The sequence below is a fragment of the Cetorhinus maximus genome, chromosome 19 (assembly GCF_964194155.1).
Source record: "Cetorhinus maximus chromosome 19, sCetMax3.hap1.1, whole genome shotgun sequence".
Taxonomy (NCBI): domain Eukaryota; kingdom Metazoa; phylum Chordata; class Chondrichthyes; order Lamniformes; family Cetorhinidae; genus Cetorhinus; species Cetorhinus maximus.
In genome coordinates, this window is record NC_135897.1 from 90,715,698 (window position 1) to 90,741,341 (window position 25,644).

General features: G+C 47.5%; 1 long non-coding RNA gene across 1 annotated transcript in view; it reads right to left on the minus strand.

Moving 5' to 3' along the window:
* Positions 1–24,947, minus strand: part of LOC144694029 (uncharacterized) — a 406,257-nt gene extending 381,310 nt beyond the window's left edge. Inside the window, exon 1 of the long non-coding RNA XR_013579637.1 lies at positions 24,756–24,947. This is a non-coding gene — a long non-coding RNA (uncharacterized LOC144694029). The remainder of the gene's footprint in view (positions 1–24,755) is intronic.
* Between the last annotated feature and the right edge of the window lie 697 nt (positions 24,948–25,644).

Consider the following 25,644-nt stretch of genomic DNA (forward strand, 5'->3'; position numbering starts at 1 on the left):
CACCCCACAGTTCCCCTCGCCCACCCCACCCATCCAAACCCATCTCTACATCCTTCTCCAGTTCGACAACCATCCAAAATCTCTACCAGTTCTGGCCTCCAGTACATCCATGATTTTCAATGCTCCACCACTGATGGTTGTGCCTCCAATGGCCTGGGCCTGAGATCCAGTTTCTTCCCAAAACCTCTTTGACTCTCTGCCTCTGTCTCTTCCTTTAAGATGCTTCTTAAAACCTCCCATTTCGACCAAGCTTTTGGTCACATGTCCTAATATCTCCCGATGTGCTTGGTGGTGTCATACATTGGGGTTATCTTGTGAAGCCCCCCAGAAATGGGAAACGAGGCGGGCAGGGGCACTTAATGAAGCGGGAGGCAAGATGTCAGCTTCCTGGAGGCAGGATGAAAGCTGCTCATGAAGTCGACGGCAGATTGAGGGCAGGTCAAGCTTCCCAATGACAAGCGATGAGCACCTATTTTTAACGCAGCAGATGAGAAACGCTTGCCTTCAGATTCACGACTGGTTGAAGGTGGCCGTGCTGCAGGCGAGGTCATCCTGGTGGATTCGGAGTGAGCTGGAGCTGCCTCTCTTCTCTGGGGAGCTTTGTTGGACCAGGGAAGAGGAGACGCTGACGCACTGGAATCGGCTGGTGGTTGTGAAAGGGGACTCAGGGTGTGGCTGGCCCGTGGAAGGGAGGGAGGGGACCAGCCCTACAAAGGTTCATGTTGGACAGAGGAAGGGAGCTGGGCTACACAGGGAAGGTCAATGTCAATAGATGGTAGGTCAAACATGAGTGTGGGGAGATCAAGGGAAGGTGAATGGTGAGGTCCTGAAGGTTAACAGAGAGCAGGTCAAGGATTGCTACACCAGCTTGAGTCTTTATACCAACTAGTGTCTAACAGGAGAGCAACTCATTACCATGAGATGAGGAGAGGGAAGGCGGAGACAGGTGGTATCTCTGCTTCCTGTGAGAAAATGTGGCCCCAGGACATGGGGCGATGCAAATTAAACAGCTCAATGAGACTCCCTGTGGCTCAATGTACATGATAAGAATTATAAACATGCAACATTGTTGGGCATTAAAAAACCTACTGCTCCATTGAGCCTTCTCCACACTCATGGTGATTGGAGCTTTATGGTTGAGGAAGTGATGTGGAGGGAGGGGACGGCCTGATAGGGTCAGCAATGTTCTCGAGTGGGAGAGGTTAAAACATTGTCAATAATATAGGATCCCAAAAGGAATAGGGAGCCGAGCTGGAAATGGAATACAAGTGGGAGCTTCCTGTGGGATTGAATGATGGCACAAATGGAAATCAAGGAGTGCAGGACAAGGGTTAATCCTTCGGCTCAGTGTGTGTTGGAAGTTGTGAGTTCGAGCCTCATCCCCGCACTTGGACACCTTCAAGGGCAGAGCTTCCAGCTCGGAAATCTGCCGGGTGGCATTTGCATGTTTGATGAAACCTCATCCAAGGGAGGGATGAGGTTTCCGTTATTAAATAAAGCTAAATAAAAAATGTATGGACAGAATTTTCATCCTACATAAGTTTAGGTGACTGATTCTGAGGCATGGGCATTTTTTTCCGGGGTTGAAAATCTTTCTTTATTGCTTTTAAATTCTTCAGCTCCCTGAGGTTATGGTCCTAATATTTCCCCATATGCCTTGGTGTCATATTATGTTTGGTGCCATTCTTGTGAAGCACTGTGGGCCATTTCTACTATGTTAAAGGTGCTATATAAACACAATGACACATTGAGAGACTTCTTTGGGAATGTACGGAGGTGAAGTTGAGGCATTGTAGCGCGTGCACAAAACTCTGAACAATCCGTCTACCCAACCCTTCAGCCATCACCTACCCAACATGTGGCAGAGTCTGCAGACTGCACTTTGGACTTATCAGCTATCTCAGAAGCCATCGGACCCGAAGCAAGACATCCTCAATCCTCAAGGGACAGCCGAAGAAGATATAAATACAATCTGCTGTTTTTTTTTTGCAAAGGAGAAATATTAAAGAGCATGGGGAGCAGAGTGGGGTTAAACTAGGAGAATGTGGATATGGGGTAGACCATTTAGGACTGAGATGAGGAGAAATTTCTTCACCCAGAGAGTGGTGAGCCTGTGGAATTCGTTACCACAGAAAGTAGTTGAGGCCAAAACATTGTATGTTTTCAAGGTGTTAGATATAGCTCTTGGGGTGAAAGGAATCAAAGGATATGGGGAGAAAGCAGGAGCAGGCCATTGAGTTGGATGATCAGCCATGATCATAATGAATGGCGGAGCAGGCTCGAAGGGCTGAATGGCCTCCTCCTGCTCCTATTTTCTATGTGCAGAAAAACATCTGCGCTGAAGTGATGGGCCGAATGCCCTCTTTTATAGCAGTGTTATTCTGTCTAATTTGAATGAATCAGTACTTATTGCTTCCACTGTCTCCTGGAGACCAGTAACTGAGTAGAACATGTGTTCAAATCCCATCCAATCTCACACCTGAAAATGTGATTTGATGGGTTTTTTTCAGAAAGTAACATTTTGGGATCCAGTACCTGATTAATTCGAGACATGGCCTGTGCTGAATGGAGTGCGGATTGGGAGGAACAGGCAGCTTTGGACCTGTGGTTCCCTAAGCTGTCCCCCCACTGGGGGCTTTTCCCCCACCTCATGGGTGGAATTTTACAGCCCTGTCACGTGGGGGGGGGCCATAAAATGCAGTGAGCCCGTTCCAAAGTCCATTGACCTCAGTGGGACCGTAAAATCCCGCCCCGTGTCTGGGGTCAGTTTTAGATTCATTAGCTGGATTTTACATACGTTGGGCAGACCCGCGCCTGACCCGATCGGGAGTAGAATCTTGCGCGATGATGTCCAGCGAACATCCTGATACCATCGCGCACTCTCGCGACCTTTCGGTTGGCGGACGCACCGAGAGGCAAAAGACGGGAAATTACAGGCCGATTAGCCTGACCTCGGTCGTTGGTAAGATTTTAGAGTCCATTATTAAGGATGAGATTTCAGAATACTTGGAAGTGCATGGTAAAATAGGGCAAAGTCAGCATGGTTTCATCAAGGGGAGGTCATGCCTGACAAATCTGTTAGAATTCTTTGAGGAGGTAACGAGTAGGTTAGACAAAGGAGAGCCAATGGATGTTATCTACTTGGAATTCCAGAAGGCCTTTGACAAGGTGTCGCACAGGAGGCTGCTCAGTAAGATAAGAGCCCATGGTGTTAGAGACAAGGTACTAGCATGGATAGAAGATTGGCTGTCTGGCAGGAGGCAGAGAGTGGGGATAAGGGGGTCCTTCTCAGGATGGCGGCCGGTGACTAGTGGAGTTCCGCAGGGGTCAGTGTTGGGACCACAACTTTTTAGTTTATACATTAATGATCTAGATGAAGGAACTGAGGGCATTCTGGCTAAGTTTGCAGATGATACAAAGATAGGTGCAGGCACAGGTAGTATTGAGGAGGCAGGGAGGCTGCAGAAGGATTTGGACAGGTTAGGAGAATGGGCAAAGAAGTGGCAGATGGAATGCAACATGGGGAAGTGTGAGATCATGCACTTTGGTAGGAAGAATAGAGGCATAGACTATTTTCTAAATGGGGAGAGAATTCAGAAATATGGAGTGCAAAGGGACTTGAGAGTCCTAGTCCAGGATTCTCTTAAGGTTAACTTGCAGGTTGAGTCGGTAGTTAGGAAGGCAAATGCAATGTTGGCATTTATTTCGAGAGGACCAGAATATAAAAGCAGGGATGTGCTGCTGAGGCTTTATAAGGCTCTGGTTAGACCACATTTAGAATATTGTGAGCAATTTTGGGCCCTGTATCTCAGGAAGGATGTTCTGGCTCTGGAGAGAGTCCAGAGGAGGTTCACGAGAATGATCCCAGGAATGAAAGGCTTAACATATGAGGAACGTTTGAGGACTCTGGGTCTATACTCGATGGAGTTTAGAAGGATGAGGGGGGATCTGATTGAAACTTACAGAATACTGAAAGGCCTGGATAGAGTGGACGTAGGGAAGATGTTTCCATTAGTAGGAGAGGCTAGGACCCGAGGGCACAGCCTCAGAGTAAAGGGAAGACCTTTTAGAACAGAGATGAGGAGAAACTTCTTTAGCCAGAGAGTGGTGAATCTATGGAATTCATTGCCACAGAAGGCTGTGGAGGCCAGGTCATTGAGTGTATTTAAGACCGAGATAGATAGGTTCTTGATTGGTAAGGGGATCAAAGGTTATGGGGAGAAGGCGGGAGAATGGGGTTGAGAAACTTATCAGCCATGATTGAATGGCGGAGCAGACTCGATGGGCCGAATGGCCTAATTTCTGCTCCTATGTCTTATGGTCTTATGGCGAGTCGGCCGCGCGCCCGCCGACAATTAAGAGGCCTATTAAGGCCCTTAAAGTATTAAGTTGTATTTTTCGCTGCCCCCTCACCCTTACCAGTCACCTCAGAGGCAGGGTAGTACTTGCCCCCTCCCCCCGATCCCCCTCATCCTCAATGGCAAGGCTACATTGCCCCCCTCACACTCCTTGGAGCCGTGGCATACAAGGCTTTGGGCCTAGTGCTGGATTAGAATAGTTAGGTACTTGTTTGGCTGGCGCAGAGTCGATGGGCCGAAGGGGCTTTCTCAGTGCTGAAAAAAATAACGCATTACTGATGCCTGCACCTTGATGGTGCTGGTCATTGCTCCCAGACTGTAGTGGGCAGGCGCCACAGAGTTCCCTCATTCTCTCCGTGTGCTCTCAGCACCTTTATGGAGGGGCTGAACCCCCCTATCTCTGCAGCATCTGTCACCACTGATGCTGTGCTCCAGCTCCCGAAGGGCTCAGGTGCTAAAGGTAGACCAAGCATCAGATACTTTTAAAGTTTCACGGCTGCGTCTCTATGATATGACCCTGTTCGGTTGGCGAGCGGGGCGGGCGAATAGGCCAGGCGGCCTTTGCATTTTTTAACGAAACCTCATCCACGGGCGGGATGAGGTTTTCAACAGTTAGTAAAAAAAACTCAGGAAAAATAATGTCCGCTTCATTTTAAAGATGCCCCTCGTCATGTGACTGGGTCACATGGGGGGACATGTTTATATCATTGATTAAAGCTTTATTTTCCTTTGCCCAAATCTTCAGCTCCTTGAGGCAGCTCGGTGCCCTCAGGGAGGTGTCAGCGCACACTCCTCCCCACCGACCCGGTGCATGTGTAGGCTTCCGCGCTCACCCTCCATCCCACCCCCCAACCCGGGCAGCACTCAGCCCGTCAGCGCGCCTCTCACTCTGGCTGCCCGCTGATTGGCCGCTCCCGGACCCGCCCACCGCGTCTGCCTGACGAACGGAAAATGCTGCCCATTAATAGAGATCGATCACTGGGATTAGTCGATCACTCCATTATCATCGTAACAGGCGATGACCAGGATGGTAGAGGCTGAATTAGATGCACCTTTGTTGTTTTTCATGTATTCCTAATGTTGCTGTGAGGGAGATGATGGGATGCAAGCATAAATGGGCTGAATGGCCTCCTTCTGGCCTGTACGATTCAATGATTAAAGTTTCCCTTTGGTTAGTCTGTACAGCAAAACCTACAAGTGTCCTTTTCGAAACACTGAACAAGGTACAAAGTTAGTACACACAGCGATCAGATGCATCCTAACCCACGTCAGTCCTGGTTGTTAGGCTGTTCCATAGCCAAATAACTTTCTGCTGGCATGAAGTAGAATGACAGAATGGTTACCGCACACTAGGAGGCCATTCGGCCCGTCCTGTCCATGCCAGCTCTCTGCGGGAGCAACTCAGCTAGTCCCATTCCCCTGCCTTTTCCCTGCGTCCCAGCAAACATTTTCTCTTCAAATAATGATCCGATTGCCTAGTGAAAGCCACGATTGACTCTGCCTCCATCACACTCTCAGGCAGTGCATTCCATATTCTAACCACTCGCAGTGTGAAAATATTTTTCTTCATGTCGCTGTTGCTTCTCTTGCCAATCTCCTTATATCAGTGTCCTCGGGTTCTCAATCCTTCTGCCAATTGGAACAGTGTTTCCTTTCTGCTAGTCTGGACCCCTTATCTGAGCAACTTAATCAAATCTCCTCTTAACCTTCTCTTCTCCAAGGGGAGCAGTGGTGGTTTCTCCGATCTACCCATGGAACTGAAGCTCCTTATCCCTAGAACCTTCTCTAATGCCTTCAATCATTTTTTACTTAGTCTTTCGTGGAGTGTGGGCGTCGCTGGCAACGGCAGCATTCGTTGCCCGTCCCTAATTGCCCTTGTACTGAGTGGCTTCCTGGGCCGTTTCAGAGGAGCAGTTAACAGTCAGCCACAGTGCTGTGGGTCTGGAGTCACATGTAGCCCAGACTAGGTAAGGATGGCAGATTTCCTTCCCTAAAGGGCATTAGTGAACCAGATGGGTTTTTACAACAATCGATGACAGTTTCATGGTCACCATCACTGAGACTAGCTTTCAATTCCAGATTTTATCAATTGAATTTAAATTCCCACCAGTTATCCTCACCATCGTTTTCTCGAGGGCAATTAGGGATGGGCAATAAATGCGGATCTTGACAGCAACACCCACATTCTGTGAAAGAATAATAATCGTAAAAGCATTAGCTCCTTTGTGGATTACCAGTCCAGTAACATTCCCATTATGTCACTGTCTCCCTGAATCTTCCCAGGGTGCGGTGCCCAGAACTGCACACGAGATCGAACCAGTGTGTTTTTTACAAGTTTAACATCTTTTCCTAGCTTTTGTACTCCACGCCCCTAATTCTTAAAGCCCAGGATGCCGTATGCTTTACTAACCACTTTCTCAACCCTGCCCTCCCACCTTCAATGATTTATGCACTTTTACCCCCAGGTCCCTCTGCTCCTGCACCCCAGATAGAATAATACCTTTTATTTTATATTGCCTCTTCTCAATCTTCATATCAAAGTCTATCTTTTTACCCTTTGTATTCTTCATTCTTTGTATTAAATCCCACCTCCCATGTGTCCGCCCATTCCGCCAAACTGCCAACGACCTCTTCAACTCCATCGCTATCCTCACTCACAGCTCACCATCCTTCCAGGTTTCGTGTCAATGTGTCTTGTGTCATTGTTTGAGCGGAAGATAAATAAAATAAAGTACCTGACCACAGAATTTACACGAGTGGAAAATTGTTGGGAGTTTGCCAAAGAAATAAAGGCGCTGGAGCTACCCACGTGCGATTGGGTTTCGAAAAGTTGCCACCAAACCAACCAAAAGATGGTCAAAAATCTCATGCTCTGCCTCTCCAGGTTTATTTGCTGGGGTCATGCCGACTCTTGGCCACTAGATGGAGCTTCCACCCACTGTTCCCCATTCAGCCGGGGGGTTCGTTCTCGTTGCAGTTCTGACGTTGCCATTTCCGTCTCCTCTGAACCACCTTTTCTTTACTTGCCCCATTAGTGCTTCCCCCCACACCCCCTCCCTTTTGCCTTGCACCATCGCCCCCTTTTGCCATTCAATCACTCCAGCCTCCTGTCCTCTCCACCCTTCTCTTGTGCTTGTTTAACACGACAGTGGTGGCTACACTTCGAAAGTACTTCATTGGCTGTAAGACATCCCGGGACTGCTTTCCGATTCAGGGTGAAAGGTCATGGGCCTGAGACGTTAAAAGCGTTTATCCCTCCGCGGACGCTGTAGGGTCTGCTGAGTAGTTCCAGCATTTTCTATTTTTATTTCAGATTTCCAGCATCTGCAGTATTTTATTTTTCGCGGATGTGAACCTGTCTCACTGTTTACAGGAACTCCTGTGCGTTTTGCCTCCTCTTCAGCTTTTCTGCCTGAAGCCAGGTCCGACCCACAGCACCACGCCCTCCACTACAGGTAGAGCAAGGAGGCAGGTCCCGAATCCATCCGGAACAGGGATCAAACCCCTAGCTGTTGGCACCAATCGCAGCAAAGCAGCCAACTGGGCCCCTCAAGGTGGGGTTCGGTGTTGCCCTAGCAACACACACTTTTACATGCATGCTGTTGCCATGGATAACGACTGTAGAAGGTACCATTTATTTGCTGGGGTTCTCCCACTCTTACCCCCTGCCATTGGTGTGTGTTGGAAGGATTCACAAGTTGATACTCAACCTGTTTGAGTTGGCCATCAAGTCCTGAAGCGGGACTTGAACCCAGAGCTTCTGGCTCTTGCGATGGAGGGACACCACCCACTGCGCCACAAGACCTCCTCCTGTTTGTTATGGGGTAAAATTCCCATATACCGGCACGAGGACCAAACCAGGAAAAACTAATGATCCCTGGGATAAAGGCGGACTTGTGTCCAAGTGCTGTGCAGCTCATTAGTCGAGGTGCAAGATTCCTGAAACGGAACTGGCGCTATGTTTAAAAAGGAGTTGGGTAAGAAATGCAAAATTTGTCTGGGTGAAGGGGAGAGAGTGGGGGGTGGGAGTGTTTGGATAGGTCTTCCAAAGACCCGGCACAGACACAATGGGCTGAATGGCCTCCTGCTGTGTGGTATGCTTCGAGCACATCATGTTATATTGGTAACTGCTTTTTGTCCTCTTTTGTCCCTCTTCAACTGCAGATACCCCACCCTTCACCCTCTTGCTCTGTCCTCCATCTTCACGGTATTGAGTGTCGCTGCGCTGAACCGCCCAGGCCTATAACTGGCATTCGTCACCCAATATCAAACAGAATGGAATGCCCCAATCTCCCTATCTCTGTGACCTCCTCCAGCCCCACAACCCTCCAAGATCCCTGCGTTCCTCCAATTCTGGCCTCTTGCACATTCCTGGTTTTGAATCATTCCACCATTGGCGGCCGTGCCTTCAGCTGCCTGAGCTGTAAGCTCAGGAAATCCCTCCTAAAAATCTCTCTCTCTGCTTCTTGATTCCCCTTCCCTTAAAACGCTCCTGAAAACCGATCTCTTCGACCAGGCTCGAGGGCACGTGTTCTGGTATGTCCGAATGTAACTTGCTGTCAAATTTTGTTTGTTAATGCTTTTGCGAAGCACTGTGGGATAGTTTACGAAGTTAAAGGCGCTATATAAATGCAAGTTGTTGAACTGATTCTTGGACGATCTAATAATGTCGGAATGACAAGTTGGAAATGTACATCGTTATTTCCTATTCTCATTCTTTCACAGGATCTCAAAACTAAAACTCATTCATCCCCTCAGTCCACCATTGCTCTGCCATTGAAGGCTTCCGAAACCAAACTGTACTTTCAACTAATTAGTGCTTTCTGAATGCCTCACTTTTCCTTTTACTCTTTTCACACCTTGTTGATGTCCTCCATTAGAAGCTTTTTCCCTTCATGGTGAGAGTTTCTCAGGGTGAAAAGAGAGTTGTCTATCCTACAGCGTTAGCCCAGTAGGCTGTGATGAGTGCAGCTCCAACAATGCTCAAGAAGCTTGACACCATCCAGGATAAAGCAGCTCCGCTTGATTGGCACCCCATTCACTCCCTCCGCCACCGACGCACAGTAGCAGCAGTGTGTACCATCTACAAGGTGCACTTCAGGCACTCACCAAGGCTCCTTAGACAGCATTTTCCAAACCCATGACCACTACCAGGACAAAGGCAACAGATAAATGGGAACAACACCATCTGGAATTCCCCCTCCAAGACACTCACATCCTAACTTGGAAATATATCGCCGTTCCTTCACTGTCAATGAGTCAAAATCCTGGAAGAGTCTCTCCCTAACAGCACTGTGGGTGTACCTACACCACATGGACTGCAGCGGCTCAAGAAGGCAGCTCACCACCACCTTCGCAAGGGCAATTAGGGATGGGCAATAAATGCTGGGCCTAGCCAGCGATGCCCACACACATCCTGAAAATGAATTTAAAACGTATGAGAATTAACAGCTCTCTGGGGGTGAGCTTGAGGCTGTTACTCAGTCTGGGGTGGGGGGGGAATTGCCTCACCAGCATTATCAAACACGTTGCATTAAACTCCAGCCTCATAAACCACGACTAACTATTTGTATTTTACTGTTAACTCTCTCTGGGGCTAGCTTGTTGTGTCGTCTGTCAACACTGAAGCAAGCTGCCAACGAAGAGTTAATTTATTAAAAGAGGAACTGAGTGCATTCATTTAGCAAAATGTGGCAGCCTCTCGCCCCCATGTCAGGAGCTTGTGGGTTTTAACCCCGCTCCAGAAACACGAGTGTAAAATCTAGGCTTAGGCTCTGGGTGCTGCACTGCCGGAGGTGCTGTGTTTTGGATGAAATGCTAACCTGAGACCCTCTGGTGAAAGTAAAGGATCCGACGGCACTATTTTGGAGAAGAGCAAGGGAGTTCTCCTCAGTCAGTGGTTATCCCGCCACCAACATCAGTAAAAAGAAAACATATTATCTAGTCACTTAACTCATTTTTTTTTTGTGGGATCTTGCTATGTACAAATTGGCTGCAGCATTTCCTACATTAAAGCAGCGGCTACACTGCAAAAGCACTTAGTTGGCTGTAAAGAGCTTTTGGGATGTTCTGAGGTAGTCAAAGGTGCTACATTGCTTCCTAATTCACCCCTACCCTTCTTTAGCACAGGGGCACACAGAGGAATTTAGCCCAATAAAGAGAGAGCACCAGTGGAACAATCTGCCCAGCTACACTCTGTTGTTTTATGCTGGTGTTCTGTTTGGACATAGGACTTAGAAGCAGGAGTAGGCCATTCAGCCCTTCGAGCCTGCTCTGCCATTCAATAAGATCATGGCTGATCCGGTTATGGTCTCAGCTGCACTTTCCTGTCTGCCACCCCCACAACCCTTGATCCCCTTGCCTATCAAAAACCTGTCTAACTCTGTCTTGAATAAACACAATGACCCAGCCTCTACTGCTCACAGGGGAAGTGAATTCCACACTCCAATGACCCCTTGAGAGAAAAGATTTCTCCTCATCTCCGTCTTAAACTGTAGAGCTGCTATTCTTCATCTGTCTCCTGGCTCTGGTCCCCCCCCAATAAGAGGAAACACCCTCCCGGTATCTACCCCTCCCCATCTTATATTTTTCAACAAGATCACCTCTCATTCTGCTAAACTCCGAAGGGTGTAGGCCCAACCTGTTCATAAGATAAGCCCTTCATCCCAGGAACGAGTGGAGTGAACAAGAGTCGAGTGTTGTGTTTTATTATGTTGAGTTGCTGTTAAATCAGGGAGGAGATTCCAAGATCCCAGCCTGGCTCAGTCTTTTGCCCTGAAGTTCAGTCCCTTACCAATCTGCTGCCCCCATAGAATGCTGCATCGCTAGAACTCCCCACATATTCTCCCCACCCCCCCGCCAAAGTGGGTGACCATCGCCGCGCATCCTCCTGGCTACAGTTCAATTAATTTGCAATGCCTGCACCCTGCACACAGACACTGAGCTCGGAATTAACAGCCAGCTACCGAGTTGCTTTGGCACACTCCCCATATCTGCTACGAGGGCTGTAAAAGCCTAGGAGGCAGGTGATGCAGGTTTCTAAATTCCTTTACAATTGTACTACTGTCAAACATGCCAATTACTGCTTAGTGCAATAATATCATTGATAAGAGGCTACCTTTGTCCTCAAGTCATAAACCCTGAAACACTGATTGTCCTAATGACTGTTTCAGCCCTGATCTTTTTAATTAAGCACGTCTGACAATGTTATTTTAAGTCTTCAGAATTTATAAGAGCTCTTTTCAAATTGGCAAATACTTATCCTGATATCCTGGCCTTGCCTCACTGCAGCCTCCTGAGGGAGGACACTGAATGGGAAATGTCGGCTGGTGACTAAAATTTGCAAGGATGAAAATGATTGAATTATTGACAGCACAATCAGAGGCCATTCGGCCCATTGTGCCTGTGCTGTCTCTTTGAATGTGCTATCCAATTAGTCCAGTGGTGGGGGGAGGAATCAGTTGTAGTTCTCATGGCTGATAGGGAATGTTGTGGTTCAGATGGACATGTAACCATTTTTAGGGACTCCCCATGCCCATACCTCACCCCCCTCCCCCCAACAACTTGCATTTATATAGCACCTAAAATATCCGAACATGTTTTATGGGAGCAGTTATCAGAAACATTTAACACTGAGGCATGCATGAGATATTAGGACAGGCATTCAAAAGCTTGGTCAAAGAGATGGATTATAAGGAGCTTCTTAAAGGGGGTGTCGAGAGGTTTAAGGAAAGAATCCCAGAGCTTGGGGCCCAGGCAGCCAGTGGTGGAACGATTAAAATCAGTGGTGCTCAGGAGGCCAAAACTGGAGAAGCGCAGAGATCTTGGAGGGTCGTGGGGATTGCAGGAGGTCACAGAGCCTCTCCAGAGAACCCCTGCCCCTCTGGTCATCATGGGCTGCCACCAGGAAAAATAACTGCAAAAAAACTATCAGCTTGTTGTAAAAATCCAACTGTCTCTCTAATGTTCTTCAGGGAAGGGAATCTGCTTCTCCCACCCATCCCGACCTCCCCCTGACACCAGGCCAATAGCAAATGGCTGCCTCTCAATCTCCTCAGGCCGACTAGTGAAGGGTAATGAACTCAGTCTTGTCAATATTACCCACATCTCAAGTATGACTTGACACAAAGTCCTTGGCTTTAGGAATGTGAGTTGTCTTCAAAATGTCCCGTTCTCATCTTTTTTAAAATTGCAATAAAGACATTCATTGTAGGAAAGAAACAACAACTTGCACATCTAGATTTGGTGTCAACTGTGGCTCACTCAAGAGCACGCTGACCGCTCAACCGGATGACTCTGAGTTCAGGGCCCATTCCAGGACTTGAGCACAAATGCCTAGGCTGAGGGAGTGCCGCAGTGTCTGAGGCACTTTCTTTTGGATGAGATGTGTAACTGAGGCTCTGCGTGTCTCTCAGGTAGACCTAAAAAAACTCAAAGCACTGTTTTGAAGAAGAGCAGGGGCGTTCTCCCCCGGTGTCCTGGACAATATTTATCCCTCAACCAACATCACTAAAACAGATTATCTGGTCACTATCACATTGCTGTTTGTGGGAGCTTGCTGTGCGCAAATTGGCTGCCGCGTTTCCCACATTATAAATGCAAGTCCTTCTTTCTTGATTTTACTGCTTCTTTTTATTCACTTATGGGGAGTGGGCGTCGCTGGCTGGGCCAGCATTTATTGCCCATCCCTAATTGCCCCTTGGGAAGGTGGTGGTGAGCTGCCTTCTTGAACCGCTGTAGTCACCACTGCCCTTTCACAGCCTCTGAACATCTGAAAGCAATCCACTATTGATGAAGTACGTTTGAAGTGTAGTCACTGTTGTAATGTAGAGAACGCAACAGCTAATTTGCACACTGCAAAATTCCACAAGTAGCACTGAAATAAATGACCAGATGATCCATTTTAGTAAAAGCCAATTGAGGGATAAATAGCAGCCCAGGATACTAGAGAGAACACTCCTGCCCTTCTTCAAAATATTGGCCATGAGATTTTTCACCTCCACCCGAGAGGGCAAAGGGGCCTCGTGTTAACATCTCTTCAGAAAGATGGCACCTCTGACAGTGCAGCACTCCCTTAGTACTGCCCTGAAGTGTCCGTTCGAGATTATGTGCTGAAGTCTCTGTAGTGAGACTGAATGCACACGACTTTCTGATTCAGAAGCCAGAGTATTATATCCACTGAGTCACAGCACTGCACAAAGGAACTAAGCCCCACTTTAGAGTGGGACAGTATTCACTGAAGAGGTACCTCCCTCTTTGTTCCATAACCCCCTAGAAGCTGTTTGGTGCCGTTTGCATTGTCCTTAAACCTGAATTTAAATTGCCAAATTGTGTGCAAGAATCCCATAGAGGTAACAAGTCATTTTATCTTAGAATAATAGAATTTTCCAGATAGAAGGAGGTCATTCATCCCTTCATGCCTGTGCTGGCTTTTTGATAGACCCAATCCAACTCAACCCAATCCCCAGCTCTTTCTCTACAGCCCTGAAAGCCTTTCCCCTTCAAGTATTCATCCAATCCCCTTTTGAAAGCTACTATTAAATCCCCTGCTCATTCAGGCAGCGTGTCCCAGATCTCAACAACTTGCAAAATAATAGCTCCTCATCTCTCCCCTGGTTTTTTTTAATCAATTACCCGAAATCTGTGTCCCCTCTGGTTATTGACCCTTTGCCACTGGAAACAGTTTATTCTTATTTACTCCATCGAATGTGTTCATGATTGTGAACGCCTCCATTAAATCTCCTCTTAACCTTCTCTGCTCTAAGGAGAGCAAGCCTAGCTTCTCCAGTCTCCCCACATGAACTGAAGTCCCTCGACCCTGGGGTCGTTCCAGTAAATCCCTCCTGCGCCCTCTTTAGGGCTTTGCCATCCTTCCTAAAGTGTGATGCCCAGAATGGAATACTCCAGCTGAGGGCCAACCAAAGATTTGTAAAGGTTGAGCATCACTTCCTGGTATTTTTTAATATAATCTATGGGCCAGATTTTTGCTGAAGAGACAGGTCTATTTCCAGGTCGCGATCCTGCTCTCAACAGGAAGCAGGCTAAGCTTCCAGTTTTGGTGCTGGTGTTGGTGAGGGGCCAGAAGCGGTGGCAATTACTGGCCGAGGGAGGGCGGGAATGCAGGTGGGACACCGGGGAAGAACGATGCTTTCTAGCCCATCTCGGTAGCCATCACTGTGGCTGCCATCTGTGAATGGCTTAAAAAAAATCAAAAGCATCTGAACCTTCAAATTAGCCAGGGCTAATGGAGAGCTGGAAACCGGGACAGGGTAGGGAAGTGCCCTTGCTATTAGAATCTCACTGCAGTGCAATAGATTCTCATCAATACTCCACTTTTTCCAATCAATAAAACCTTTTCCATACTACCCACTCTGTTCTTGACAGGCTGCAGCTGTTCAGTTTGATAAACTCCCAATGGTTGCCGACTCCTGCGAAAATCTTATTACCTGTCCTGGGAGTGTTTGATGGGGACAGTGTTGAGGGAGCTTTACTCTGTATCTAACCTCGTGCTGTACCTGTCCTGGGAGTGTTTGATGGGGACAGTGTAGAGGGAGCTTTACTCTGTATCTAACCCCGTGCTGTATCTGTCCTGGGAGTGTTTGATGGGGACAGTGTAGAGGGAGCTTTACTCTGCATCTAACCCCGTGCTGTACCTGTCCTGGGAGTGTTTGATGGGACAGTGTAGAGGGAGCTTTACTCTGTATCTAACCCCGTGCTGTACCTGTCCTGGGAGTGTTTGATGGGACAGTGTAGAGGGAGCTTTATTCTGTATCTCACCCCATGTTGTACCTGTCCTGGGAGTGTTTGATGGGGACAGTGTAAAGACAGCTTTACTCTGTATCTAACCCCGTGCTGTACCTGTCCTGGGAGTGTTTAATGGGGACATTGTAGAGGGAGCTTTACTCTGTATCTAACCCCGTGCTGTACCTGTCCTGGGAGTGTTTGACGGGGACAGTGTTGTGGGAACTTTACTCTGTATCTAACCCCGTGCTGTACCTGTCCTGGGAGTGTTTAATGGGGACAGTGTAGAGGGAGCTTTACTCTGTATCTAAACCCGTGCTGTACCTGTCCTGGGAGTGTTTGATGGGACAGTGTAGAGGGAGCTTTACTCTGTATCTAACCCTGTGTTGTACCTGTCCTGGGAGTGTTTGATGGGGACAGTGTTGAGGGAGCTTTACTCTGTATCTAACCCCGTGCTGTACTAGTCCCAGGAGTGTTTGATGGGGACAGTGTAGATGGAGCTTTACTCTGTATCTCACCCCATGCTGTACCTGTCCTGGGAATGTTTGATGGGACAGTGTAAAGGGAGCTTTACTCTGTATCTAATCCCGTGCTGTACCTGTCCTGGGAGTGTTTGATGGGACAGTGTAGAGGGAGCTTTACTCTGTATCTAACCCCGTGCTGTACCTGTCCTGGGAGTGTTTTATGGGACGGTGTAGAGGGAGCTTTACTCTGTATCTAACCCCGTGCTGTACCTGCCCTGGGGTGTTTGATGGGGACAGAAGGTAACGGAATGTAAACAATTCCATTTTTAGCACTGATGTCATTCACCTTGAAAGAAATTGTTTGTGTAACCCTCCAAAGTCAGGTTGTGTTTATGTGAAAATAATAGACAAAAACATTTTCTGCATTGTTTCCAGTTTCAGTCTTATCCCCCTTGCTGTGTGAAACATTCTCTTCGATCAATACTGCCAAAACATTGTTAACTGTACACTAATCCTGATTGGCAGTAATGTGTTCTGTAAAATGTCACAAAAAAGTCATTAACTCTGCTTAAACCCCTTACATGACAATATTGCCGGCAGTGAGGGAGGAGGAGGGGTGAGATTTACTCCTGCAGCTGAGGTACCGCTACACAATCATACTGGGCCAATATTCAGTCTACACAAGCTGCAGGACACTGCACAAGTGGACCATTCTTCTAACATTTTTCCCAAAAATATACCTTATTCATAAAAGTTGTGAAAGTACATTCCAAACCTTTCAGATTGAAGATTACAGGAAGTGCGATAGAATTCAACATGTCTCCCATGTTCCACTCTGAGGTGCCTCGATACAATTTCAATACTCTTGATGTTTACAATATACATTCCTTGTCAGGCAAACAGCCCAGAGTGTTCTCCACAGATTTCAGACCCTTGGTGTATTTCGGCTGAAAGGAGTAATGCATTAAGAGAGGGTGCTTTAAGAAGAAAAGAAATACTTGTATTCCTACAATACCTTGTTGACCTCAGGAAATCCCAAGCACTTTACAATCAATGAAGTACTTTTGAAATGGAGCCCAACCCCACACTACCAATTCTCACATATGGTAAATTGGATACAAAAACATCACCTGTATGCATTTAACCACAATTCAACTCCACGCAGATAGCCCTCCCATAATGTAACGTTGGTGCACACACAGCCCATTGTAATCTATCACACCGTTCAGTGTCTGCATACACACATAATTCAATCTAACCCAGCCATCGCACAGTCTGGTGTGGATATTCACACACTTGGCCAAATCCAACTTACTCTGGGTAAGACAAGCAGAGTATTCATAGAAGCTACGTGATTAACGCCAGCCTGTGGTAACATGCCTCGTGACACGTCACCATAACCACATTTTGAATTTCAGTAACACTCTTTGGATCTGCCAATGGAGACCAGTCTTTATGGAGTAGCTTCATTTATTGCACTCATTAAAGAAATTCAAAATTCAAAAAAGAAGAGCTTCTCTTTCTGACAGCTGTGTTATGCACAATTAGTTCTATCTGGAACTATTTACAAAAATCACAAATGGGCCACTAAGAATTCCTGGTGGAGTTTAGTTTAGAAGAATCACAAGGCGAAATTAAAAATGAAATCCTTACAAAGAAAAAGCTTAAAACTTGGGGTACTTATCACTGTTGAAGTAGAGTCCATAAATTCTCTTGATAAGGACTTATACTGATTTATGTTGAATTACAGCACAGAAACAGGCCATTTGGTCCAACTGGTCCATGCTAGCTTTTTAAGATCCACTCAAGCCTCCTCTCACTCCTCTTCACTCTATCAGCATATCCTTTTATTCCTTTCTCCAGGGCCAGGATTTTACAGCCCCACCGCGGTGTGTCTCCCCTCCCCGGTGAATGCGGTGATCAGTTTGGCGGGACTGTAATATCCCGCCGGTGGGAGGGGCTGTAAAATCCTGGCCCATGTGTTCATCTAGCTTCCTCTTAATTGTGTCTGTACTGTTCACCTCAACCACTGCCCGAGTTCCATAGTCTCACCACTCACTGGCTAAAGATGGTTCTTCTGACTTCCCTATTGGATAGCGACTATCTTATATTTATGGCCCTTTGGGTTGCTCTAAACCCTCGAGTGAAAACATCTTCTCTTATCAAACCCTTCGATAATTTTAAAGACCTCCATCGGGTAGCCTCTTCACTTTCTCCTTTCTAGAGAAAAGAGCCCCAGCCTGTTCACTGTTTCCTGACAATATTAGCCACTCAGTTCTGGTATCATCCTTGTCAAATTATTTTGCATCTTTTCCTGTGTCCCTATCAGATCATTGTTTGCAAAAGGGGAATGTTAAGGAGAATAGGTCTGGTCAGGGCAATTGGATTTGATTGGGGAGTGCAGGAGCTGTATAGAGAAAAACACTTGTGCAGACTAGGTGAACATAGGAAATAGGAGCTGGAGTAGGCCATTTGGCCCCTTGAGCCTGCTCCATCATTCAACAAGATCATGGCTGATATTCTACCAATGCCATTTTCCTGCATTATCCCTGTATCCCTGATATCTTTAATATCTAGAAATATATCGATCTCTGTCTTGAATATACTCAATGATTGAGCCTCCACAGCCCTTGGGCTAGAGAGTTCGAAAGATTTACCACCCTTGAGTGAAGAAGTTCCTCCTCATCTTTGTCCTAAATGGCCTACCCCTTATTCTGAGACTGTGTCCCCTGGTTCTAGACGTCCCGACCAGGGGAAACATTCTTCCTGCACCTACTCTCCTGAGCCCTGAAAGAAGTTTCTCTGCTTCAATGAGATCACCTCTCATTCTTCTAAACTCTAGAGGCTACAGGCCGAGTCTCCTCAATCTCTCCTCATAGGACAATCCCGTCATCCCAGGAATCAGTCTCGTGATCCTTCGTTGCAATCCATCTATGGCAAGTACATCTTTCCTTAGGTAAGGAGACCAAAACTGTACACAGTGCTCCAGGTGCGGTCTCACCAAGGCTCTATACAATTGCAGCAAGATATTCTTTACTCTTATACTCAAATTCTCTTGCAATAAAGGCCAACATACCTTTCTAATTGTTTGTTGAAACTGCAAGTTAACTTTCAATGACTTCTGAACAAGGACACTCAGGTCTCTTTGGACACCTCAAATGGATTTCTCCAAATTATTCTCAATCTCTCGTCATTGAAGAAATACTCTGCATTTCTGTTTTTTCCTAACAAAGTGGATAAGTTCACCATTTTCCACAAAAACAAGTTCCCCAGGGGCACATAAAATCCAGCCCCAAGTATTTGTTTAGTTTCTCTGCTGATTCCTTATTCCCCAATATAAAATCTCCTGTCACTGTCTGTAATGGACCCAAATTTGTCTTCACTGATCTCTTCCTTTTTACATACCTAGAGAAGCTTTTACAGTCCAGTTTTATGTTTCTTTCTCATTTACTTTTATATTCTGCTTTCTTTATCAGTTTCCTGGTCCTCCTTTGCTTGATTCTAAAATGCTCCCAATCATTAGGCTTACTACTTTTTTTTGGCAACTTTATAAGCTTCTTCCAAATACAGTCCTTAACTTCTCTTGTTAGCTATGGTTGGATCACCTTCCTGGTGGGTTTTTGTGCCTCAAAGGAGTGTAAGTTTGTTATAAACCATGTATTAATTCTTTAAATGTCAACCATTGCCCGTCTACCATCATCCTTTATAATTTAGTTTCCCAATCTACCACAGCCAACTTACTCCTTATACCTTTGTAGTCCCTTCGTTTAGATTTAAGACCCTAGTTTCCGATTGAACTGCATCACTTTCAAACATAATGTAAAATTCGATCATATTATGCTCACTCAAACTTTATGTGAAATTCTATCAGGCTGGACCTTTCGAAAAGATATTGGGAAGGGGTAGAGTTTATCGTGGGAATACTGAGGTAATAAAAGTTAGGATGGAGTAAAAATAGAGCCATTCCCTTCAGATATGGTGAAAGTTTTGAAGTGAAAGGCTAATCTGGCTTTGCTCCAGTGGAGGAATTATCACCCACTTCCAGCATCTTCTGAGGAACTTGCAGATCAAAAGTTTATATAATCAATGCAACCTTCTGCAATTTGGTGGCGATTTTAATTCCATTTGTTCATTTGGCAGCACTTGGATTTGACAGATCGGCCAAGAAAATATAGATGTGTAAAAATATGTTATACTCCCATGAATGAAAAGACAGCGGGAGATTTACCAATCAGAGTGAATGATCACAGCAGGGTCTAAAAACAGGGCAATGACCAGCAAACTCTGCTCCCCCGGGTCGCTCCACGCTCCCACCCCCACAGCACTCCCACTCCCAGCTCTAGCTCAACCCCATTCCCACCCCCACTCCCACACCACTCTCACTCCCACCCCTACCTCAACCCCATTCCCACCCCCACTCCCACCCCACAGCCCTCTCACTCCCACCTCTAGCTCAACCCCATTCCCACCCCCACTCCCACCCCTACACCACTCCCACTCCCACCCCCACCTCAACCCCATTCCCACCCCCACTCCCACACCCACAGCACTCTGACTCCCACAGCTCTCTCACTCCCACCTCTAGCTCAACCTCATTCCCACTCCCACTCCCACCCCCACAGCACTCCCACCCCGACTCCCACCCCTCCCTCAACCCCATTCCCACCCCCACTCCCACCCCTACAACACTCTCACTCCCACCCCTGCCTCAACCCCATTCCCACCCCCACTCCCACCCCCACAGAACTCCCACCCCAACTCCCACCCCTCCCACAGCCCCATTCCCACCCCCACTCCCACCCCCACATCCCTCTCACTCCCACTCCTACCTCAGCCCCATTCCCACCCCCACTCCCACCCCCACAGCCCTCTCACTCCCACCTCTAGCTCAACCCCATTCCCACCCCCACTCCCACCCCCACATCCCTCTCACTCCCACCCCTACCTCAACCCCATTCCCACCCTCACTCTCACCCCCACATCACTCTCACTCCCACGCCTACCTCAACCCCATTCCCACCCCCACTCCCACCCCTACACCACTCTCACTCCTACCCCTACCTCAACCCCATTCCCACCCCCACTCCCACCCCCACAGCCGTCTCACTCCCACCTCTAGCTCAACCCGACCACCACCTCCACTCTCAGCCCCACTCACTTCCCCATCTCTACCTCAACCCAACCCTCACCCCCACTCCCATTCCTACCCCTACCCACTTCCCCACCTCTACATCAACCCCATTCCCACTCCCACACCACTCACTCCCACCTCTACATTAACCAACCTCCACCCCCACTCCCACCCCCACTCATGTCCCCACCTCTATCTCAACCCAATCCTCAACCTCTTTCCCACCCCAACTCACTACCCCACACCCACCTTTACCCCATTCACTTCCCCACCCACCTTGCCTGCCACTGACTCCATCCCCACTCCAGCCTCCATCCCACCCAAACCCCATCCCCACCCAACCCACACTCCCACATCACCTCCCGCCCGCACCCTTACCCCAAAGCTACCTTCTCCCCAACCCACACCTACAAGCCACTCCCGACCCCACTGCAACACCACCAACATCTCCCACAGGATTTTTATTATATAAAACTTTACGAGGCACATGAGGAGATATTGGGGCAGGTGATCAGGTAGGTTTCAAGGAACATCTTAAAGGAGGAAAGCAAGGAGGAGGGAGGGAGAGGCTTAGGGAGGGAATTGCAGAGCTCAGAGCCTAGAGAGCTGAAGGCACAGCCCCCAATGATGGAGTGTTGAAACTCGGGAATGCCCAAGGGCAGAATTAGAGGAGCACAGAGATCTCGGAGGGGCGTGGGTCCAGAGGAGATTACAGAGATAGGGGAAGGGCAAGACCTGTAAGGGAATTGAAAACAAGGATGAGAATTTTAAAATCGGGCCTTTGTTTAATGCCCAATGTATATCAGTGAGCACAGGGTGATAGGTGAATGAAATTTGGTGTGAGTTAGGGTACAGGCAGTAGAGTTTTGGATGGGTTCAGGTTTACAGAAGGTCAAAAAACAACAACTGCATTTATATGGTGCCTTTAATATTTCCAGGCACAGAGATGGAAGCACATAAAAGCAAACAAAATCCCCGACCCTGCCTGTTCATCCTCTCCTACACTTTCACACACACGCTCAACCATACTTAGCTCTCCACTTTGCTCCCCATCTACCAGCTCCCACCCCCAACTCCCCTTGGTTCCAGGTCGATGGGCAAAGATTTCCAAACCAGCCTGAGCGAGAGCTGTGGCTCGGTTGTTGCACACTCAATCCTGAGTTAGCAGGTTGTGGGTTCAAGTCTCCCTCTCCAGAGAACAGAGCACAAAAATTAAAGGCTCACATTCACGATAAGACTGAGGGAGTGCTGTAGTGTTGGAGATGCCATCCTTTGAATGGGGCATCAAAACAAGGCCCTGCCTGCTCTCTAAGGTGGGCATAAAAAAAAATCTCATGACGCTATTTTGGAGAAGAGCATGGGGGAATCGCTGGTTTTCTGGCCAATATTTATCCCCTCAGCTTCATCACAGGTCACAGAAGCAGATTCACTTGTTTGTAGGGGCTTGTGTGCGCGCAAACTGGCTGTTAATCTCCCTACATTACAACAGTGGCTACACTTCAAAAGTACTTTATTGGCTGTAAAGTGCTTTGGGATGGCCAGAGGTCATGAACGGCGCTATAGAAATGTAAGACTTCCTTCAACAGAAATGGACCAATTGGATGAGAGATCCATGATCTGCTACTGGCTGAGGATTAGTCCTTTTGAACAAGCACACAAATCACTTTGAAGGCTACTGGAGAGGGGAAAGTGAGATGGATGCTCAGTTTACAGTGCTCACTGCACGAATCAAGTGAAATCCAATATCCAATTATCCTGACAAGTCCAAGTGGCTCTTGTAAGGTAGTGTGACTGGGTGCAGAGGGTGAGGTCATTGTTTGAGTAGCACCTGAGCAAACGGCACTTCATTTTAATAATCCCTCCTGTGGTCTCCGCATTATGTTGGCTCAAGAGCATTAATTATCTGTGTCAAACTGCCTGTCTCTCTCTATAGTAATTGCTAAATGGAGTCATAGAGTCGTAGAGGTCTACAGCACAGAAAAAGGCCCTTCAACCCATCAAGTCTGCGCCGGTCAAACAAGTACCTAACTATTCTAATCCCATTTTACAACCCTAGGCCCAGAGCCTTGTATGCCATGGCATTGCAAGTGCACATCCAAATACTTCTTAAATATTATGAGGGTTTCTGCCTCTACCACCCTTTCAGGCAGTGAGTTCCAGATTCCCACCACCCTCTGGGTGAAAAAATTCTTTCTCACATCCCCTGTAAACCTTCTGCCCCTTACCTTAAATCTATGTCCCCTGGTTATTGATCCCTCCACCAAGGGGAAAAGTTCCTTCCTGTCTACCCTATCTATGCCCCTCATAATTTTATACACCTCAATCATGTCCCCCCCTCAATCTCCTCTGCTCCAGGGGAAATCTGAGGGAGGGGAGGAGAAGTGTCACAATTAACAGTGGATGCTAAGTTAGTTGCTAATTTTAAATCAGAAATTGAGAGATTTTTGTTCACCAAAGGAATTAAGGGGGGAGGTTGGGGACATGGGGTTCGGTCACAGGTCTGTCATGATCTGTTTGAATGGCAGAACTGGCTTGAGGGGCTGAATGTGATCTCCTCCTGTTGTGTTTATCAGCCATGATTGAATGGCAGAGCAGACTCGATGGGCCGAATGGCCTAATTTCTGCTCCTATGTCTTATGGTCTTATGTGTCACTGAGAGGTTGGTCTGTTTCTTGTGGGCTGCCCATCGGGGTCCAGAGCAAAGGGTTCCCATTGTCATGTGCAAGGGGGAAAGGAACACTTACTTTTTAGAGATTCCGCTGCCACAATGTGTGAGCCTGTGGTGTCGAACAGGGTGTTGTCCAATAACACTTTCAGTTCACATGGTCCGAAGGTAAAGCCAGGTAGGTACTGGCATCCCTGGAAAAGCAGGGCCAAAATATTACTGACGGGAAACTATTCAGGGTCAACTGTCAGTGAGGCCTTCGAAATTCCGAGTGGGTATTCTCTCATTGCTGAGATTCCACTTTCAGCTGGATCCAAAACTCATTAAAAATGATCAAAGACCCCAACCTCAATGATACATTCACCTCAGCCGCTTACTGAGCTTAGAATAGCTCGACCATTCTACTGTGTTTCCAGCTGATTGCTGAGGTGAGTTCAATACTGGCAAGGGCCCCAACGGCAATAAGAGCACATGGGTATAGGTTTTTTTATTCATTCACGGGATGTGGGCTTCGCTGGCTGGGCCAACATCTATTGCCCATCTCTAATTGCCCCTTGAGAAGGTGGTGGTGAGCTGCCTTCTTGAACCGCTGCAGTCCATGTGGTGTAGGTACACCCACAGTGCTGTTAGGGAGGGAGTTCCAGTATTTTGACCCAGTGACAGTGAAGGAACGGTGATATATTTCCAAGTCAAGATGGTGAGTGACTTGGAGGGGAACTTCCAGGAGGTGGTGTTCCCATCTGTCTACTGCCCTTGTCCTTCTAGATGGTAGTGGTCGTAGGTTTGCAAGGTGCTGTCAAAGGAGCCTTGGTGAATTCCTGCAGTGCATCTTGTAGATGGTACGCACTGCTGCTACTGTGCGTCGGTGGTGGAGGGAGTGAATGTTTGTGTATGTGGTGCCTATCAAGTGGGCTGCTTTGTCTTGGACAGTGTCCAGTTTTCTCAGTATTGCGGGAGCTGCACTTATCCAGGCAAGTGGGTTGTATTCCATTACACTCCTGAATTGTGCCTTGTAGATGGCGGACAGGCTTTGGGGAGTCAGGAGGTGAGTTACTCATCGCAGGATTCTTAGACTCTGACTTGCTCTTGTAGCCACAGTCTTTATTTGGCTAGTCCAGTTCAATTTCTGGTCAATGGTAACCCCCAGGATGTTGATAGTGGGGGATTCAGTGATGGTAATGCCATTGAATGTCAAGGGGTGATGGTTTGATTCTCCATTGTTGGAGATGGTCATTGCCTGGCACTTGTTTGGCGCAACTGTTACTTTCCACTTGTCAGCCCAAGCCTGGATATTGTCCAGGTCTTGCTGCATTTGGACATGGACTGCTTCAGTATCTGAGGAGTCATGAATGGTGCTGAACATTGTGCAATCATCAGTGAACATCCCCACTTCTGACCATATGATGGAAGGAAGGTCATTGAAGAAGCATCTGAAGATGGTTGGGCCGAGGACACTACCCTGAGGAACTCCTGCAGTGATGTCCTGGAACTGAGGTGACTGACTTCCAACAACCACAACTATCTTCCTTTGTGCTAGGTATGACTCCAACCAGCGGAGAGTTTTCCCCCTGATTCCCATTGACTCCAGTTTTGCTCGGGCTCCTTGATGCCACACTTGGTCAAATGCTGCCTTGATGTCAAGGGCAGTCACTCTCACCTCACCTCGGGAGTTCAGCTCTTTTGTCCACATTTGAACCAAGGTTGTAATGAGGTCAGGAGCTGAGTGGCCCTGGCAGAACCCAAACTGGGCATCAGTGAACAGGTTATTGCTAAGCAAGTGCTGCTTGATAGCACTGGTGATGACCCCTTTCATCACTTTACTGATGACTGAGAGTAGGCTGATGGGGCGGTAATTGGCCAGGTTGGATTTGTCCTGCTTTTTGGGTACAGGACATACCTGAACAATTTTCCACATAGCCAGGTAGATGCCAGTGTTGTAGCTGTACTGGAACAGTTTGGCTAGGGGTGCGGCAAGTTCTGGAGCATAAGTCTTCAGTACTATTCCCAGAATATTGTCAGGACCCATAGCCTTTGCAGTATCCAGTGCCTTCAGCAGTTTCTTGATATCACGTGGAGTGAATCGAATTGGCTGAAGAGTGGCATCTGTGATGCTGGGGACCTCCGGAGGAGGCCGAGATGGATCATCCACTCGGCACTTCTGGCTGAAGATTGTTGCGAATGCTTCAGCCTTATCTTTTGCGCTGATGTGCTGGGCTCCTCCATCATTGAGGATGGAGATATTTGTGGAGCCTCCTCCCCCAGTGAGTTGTTTAATTGCCCACCACC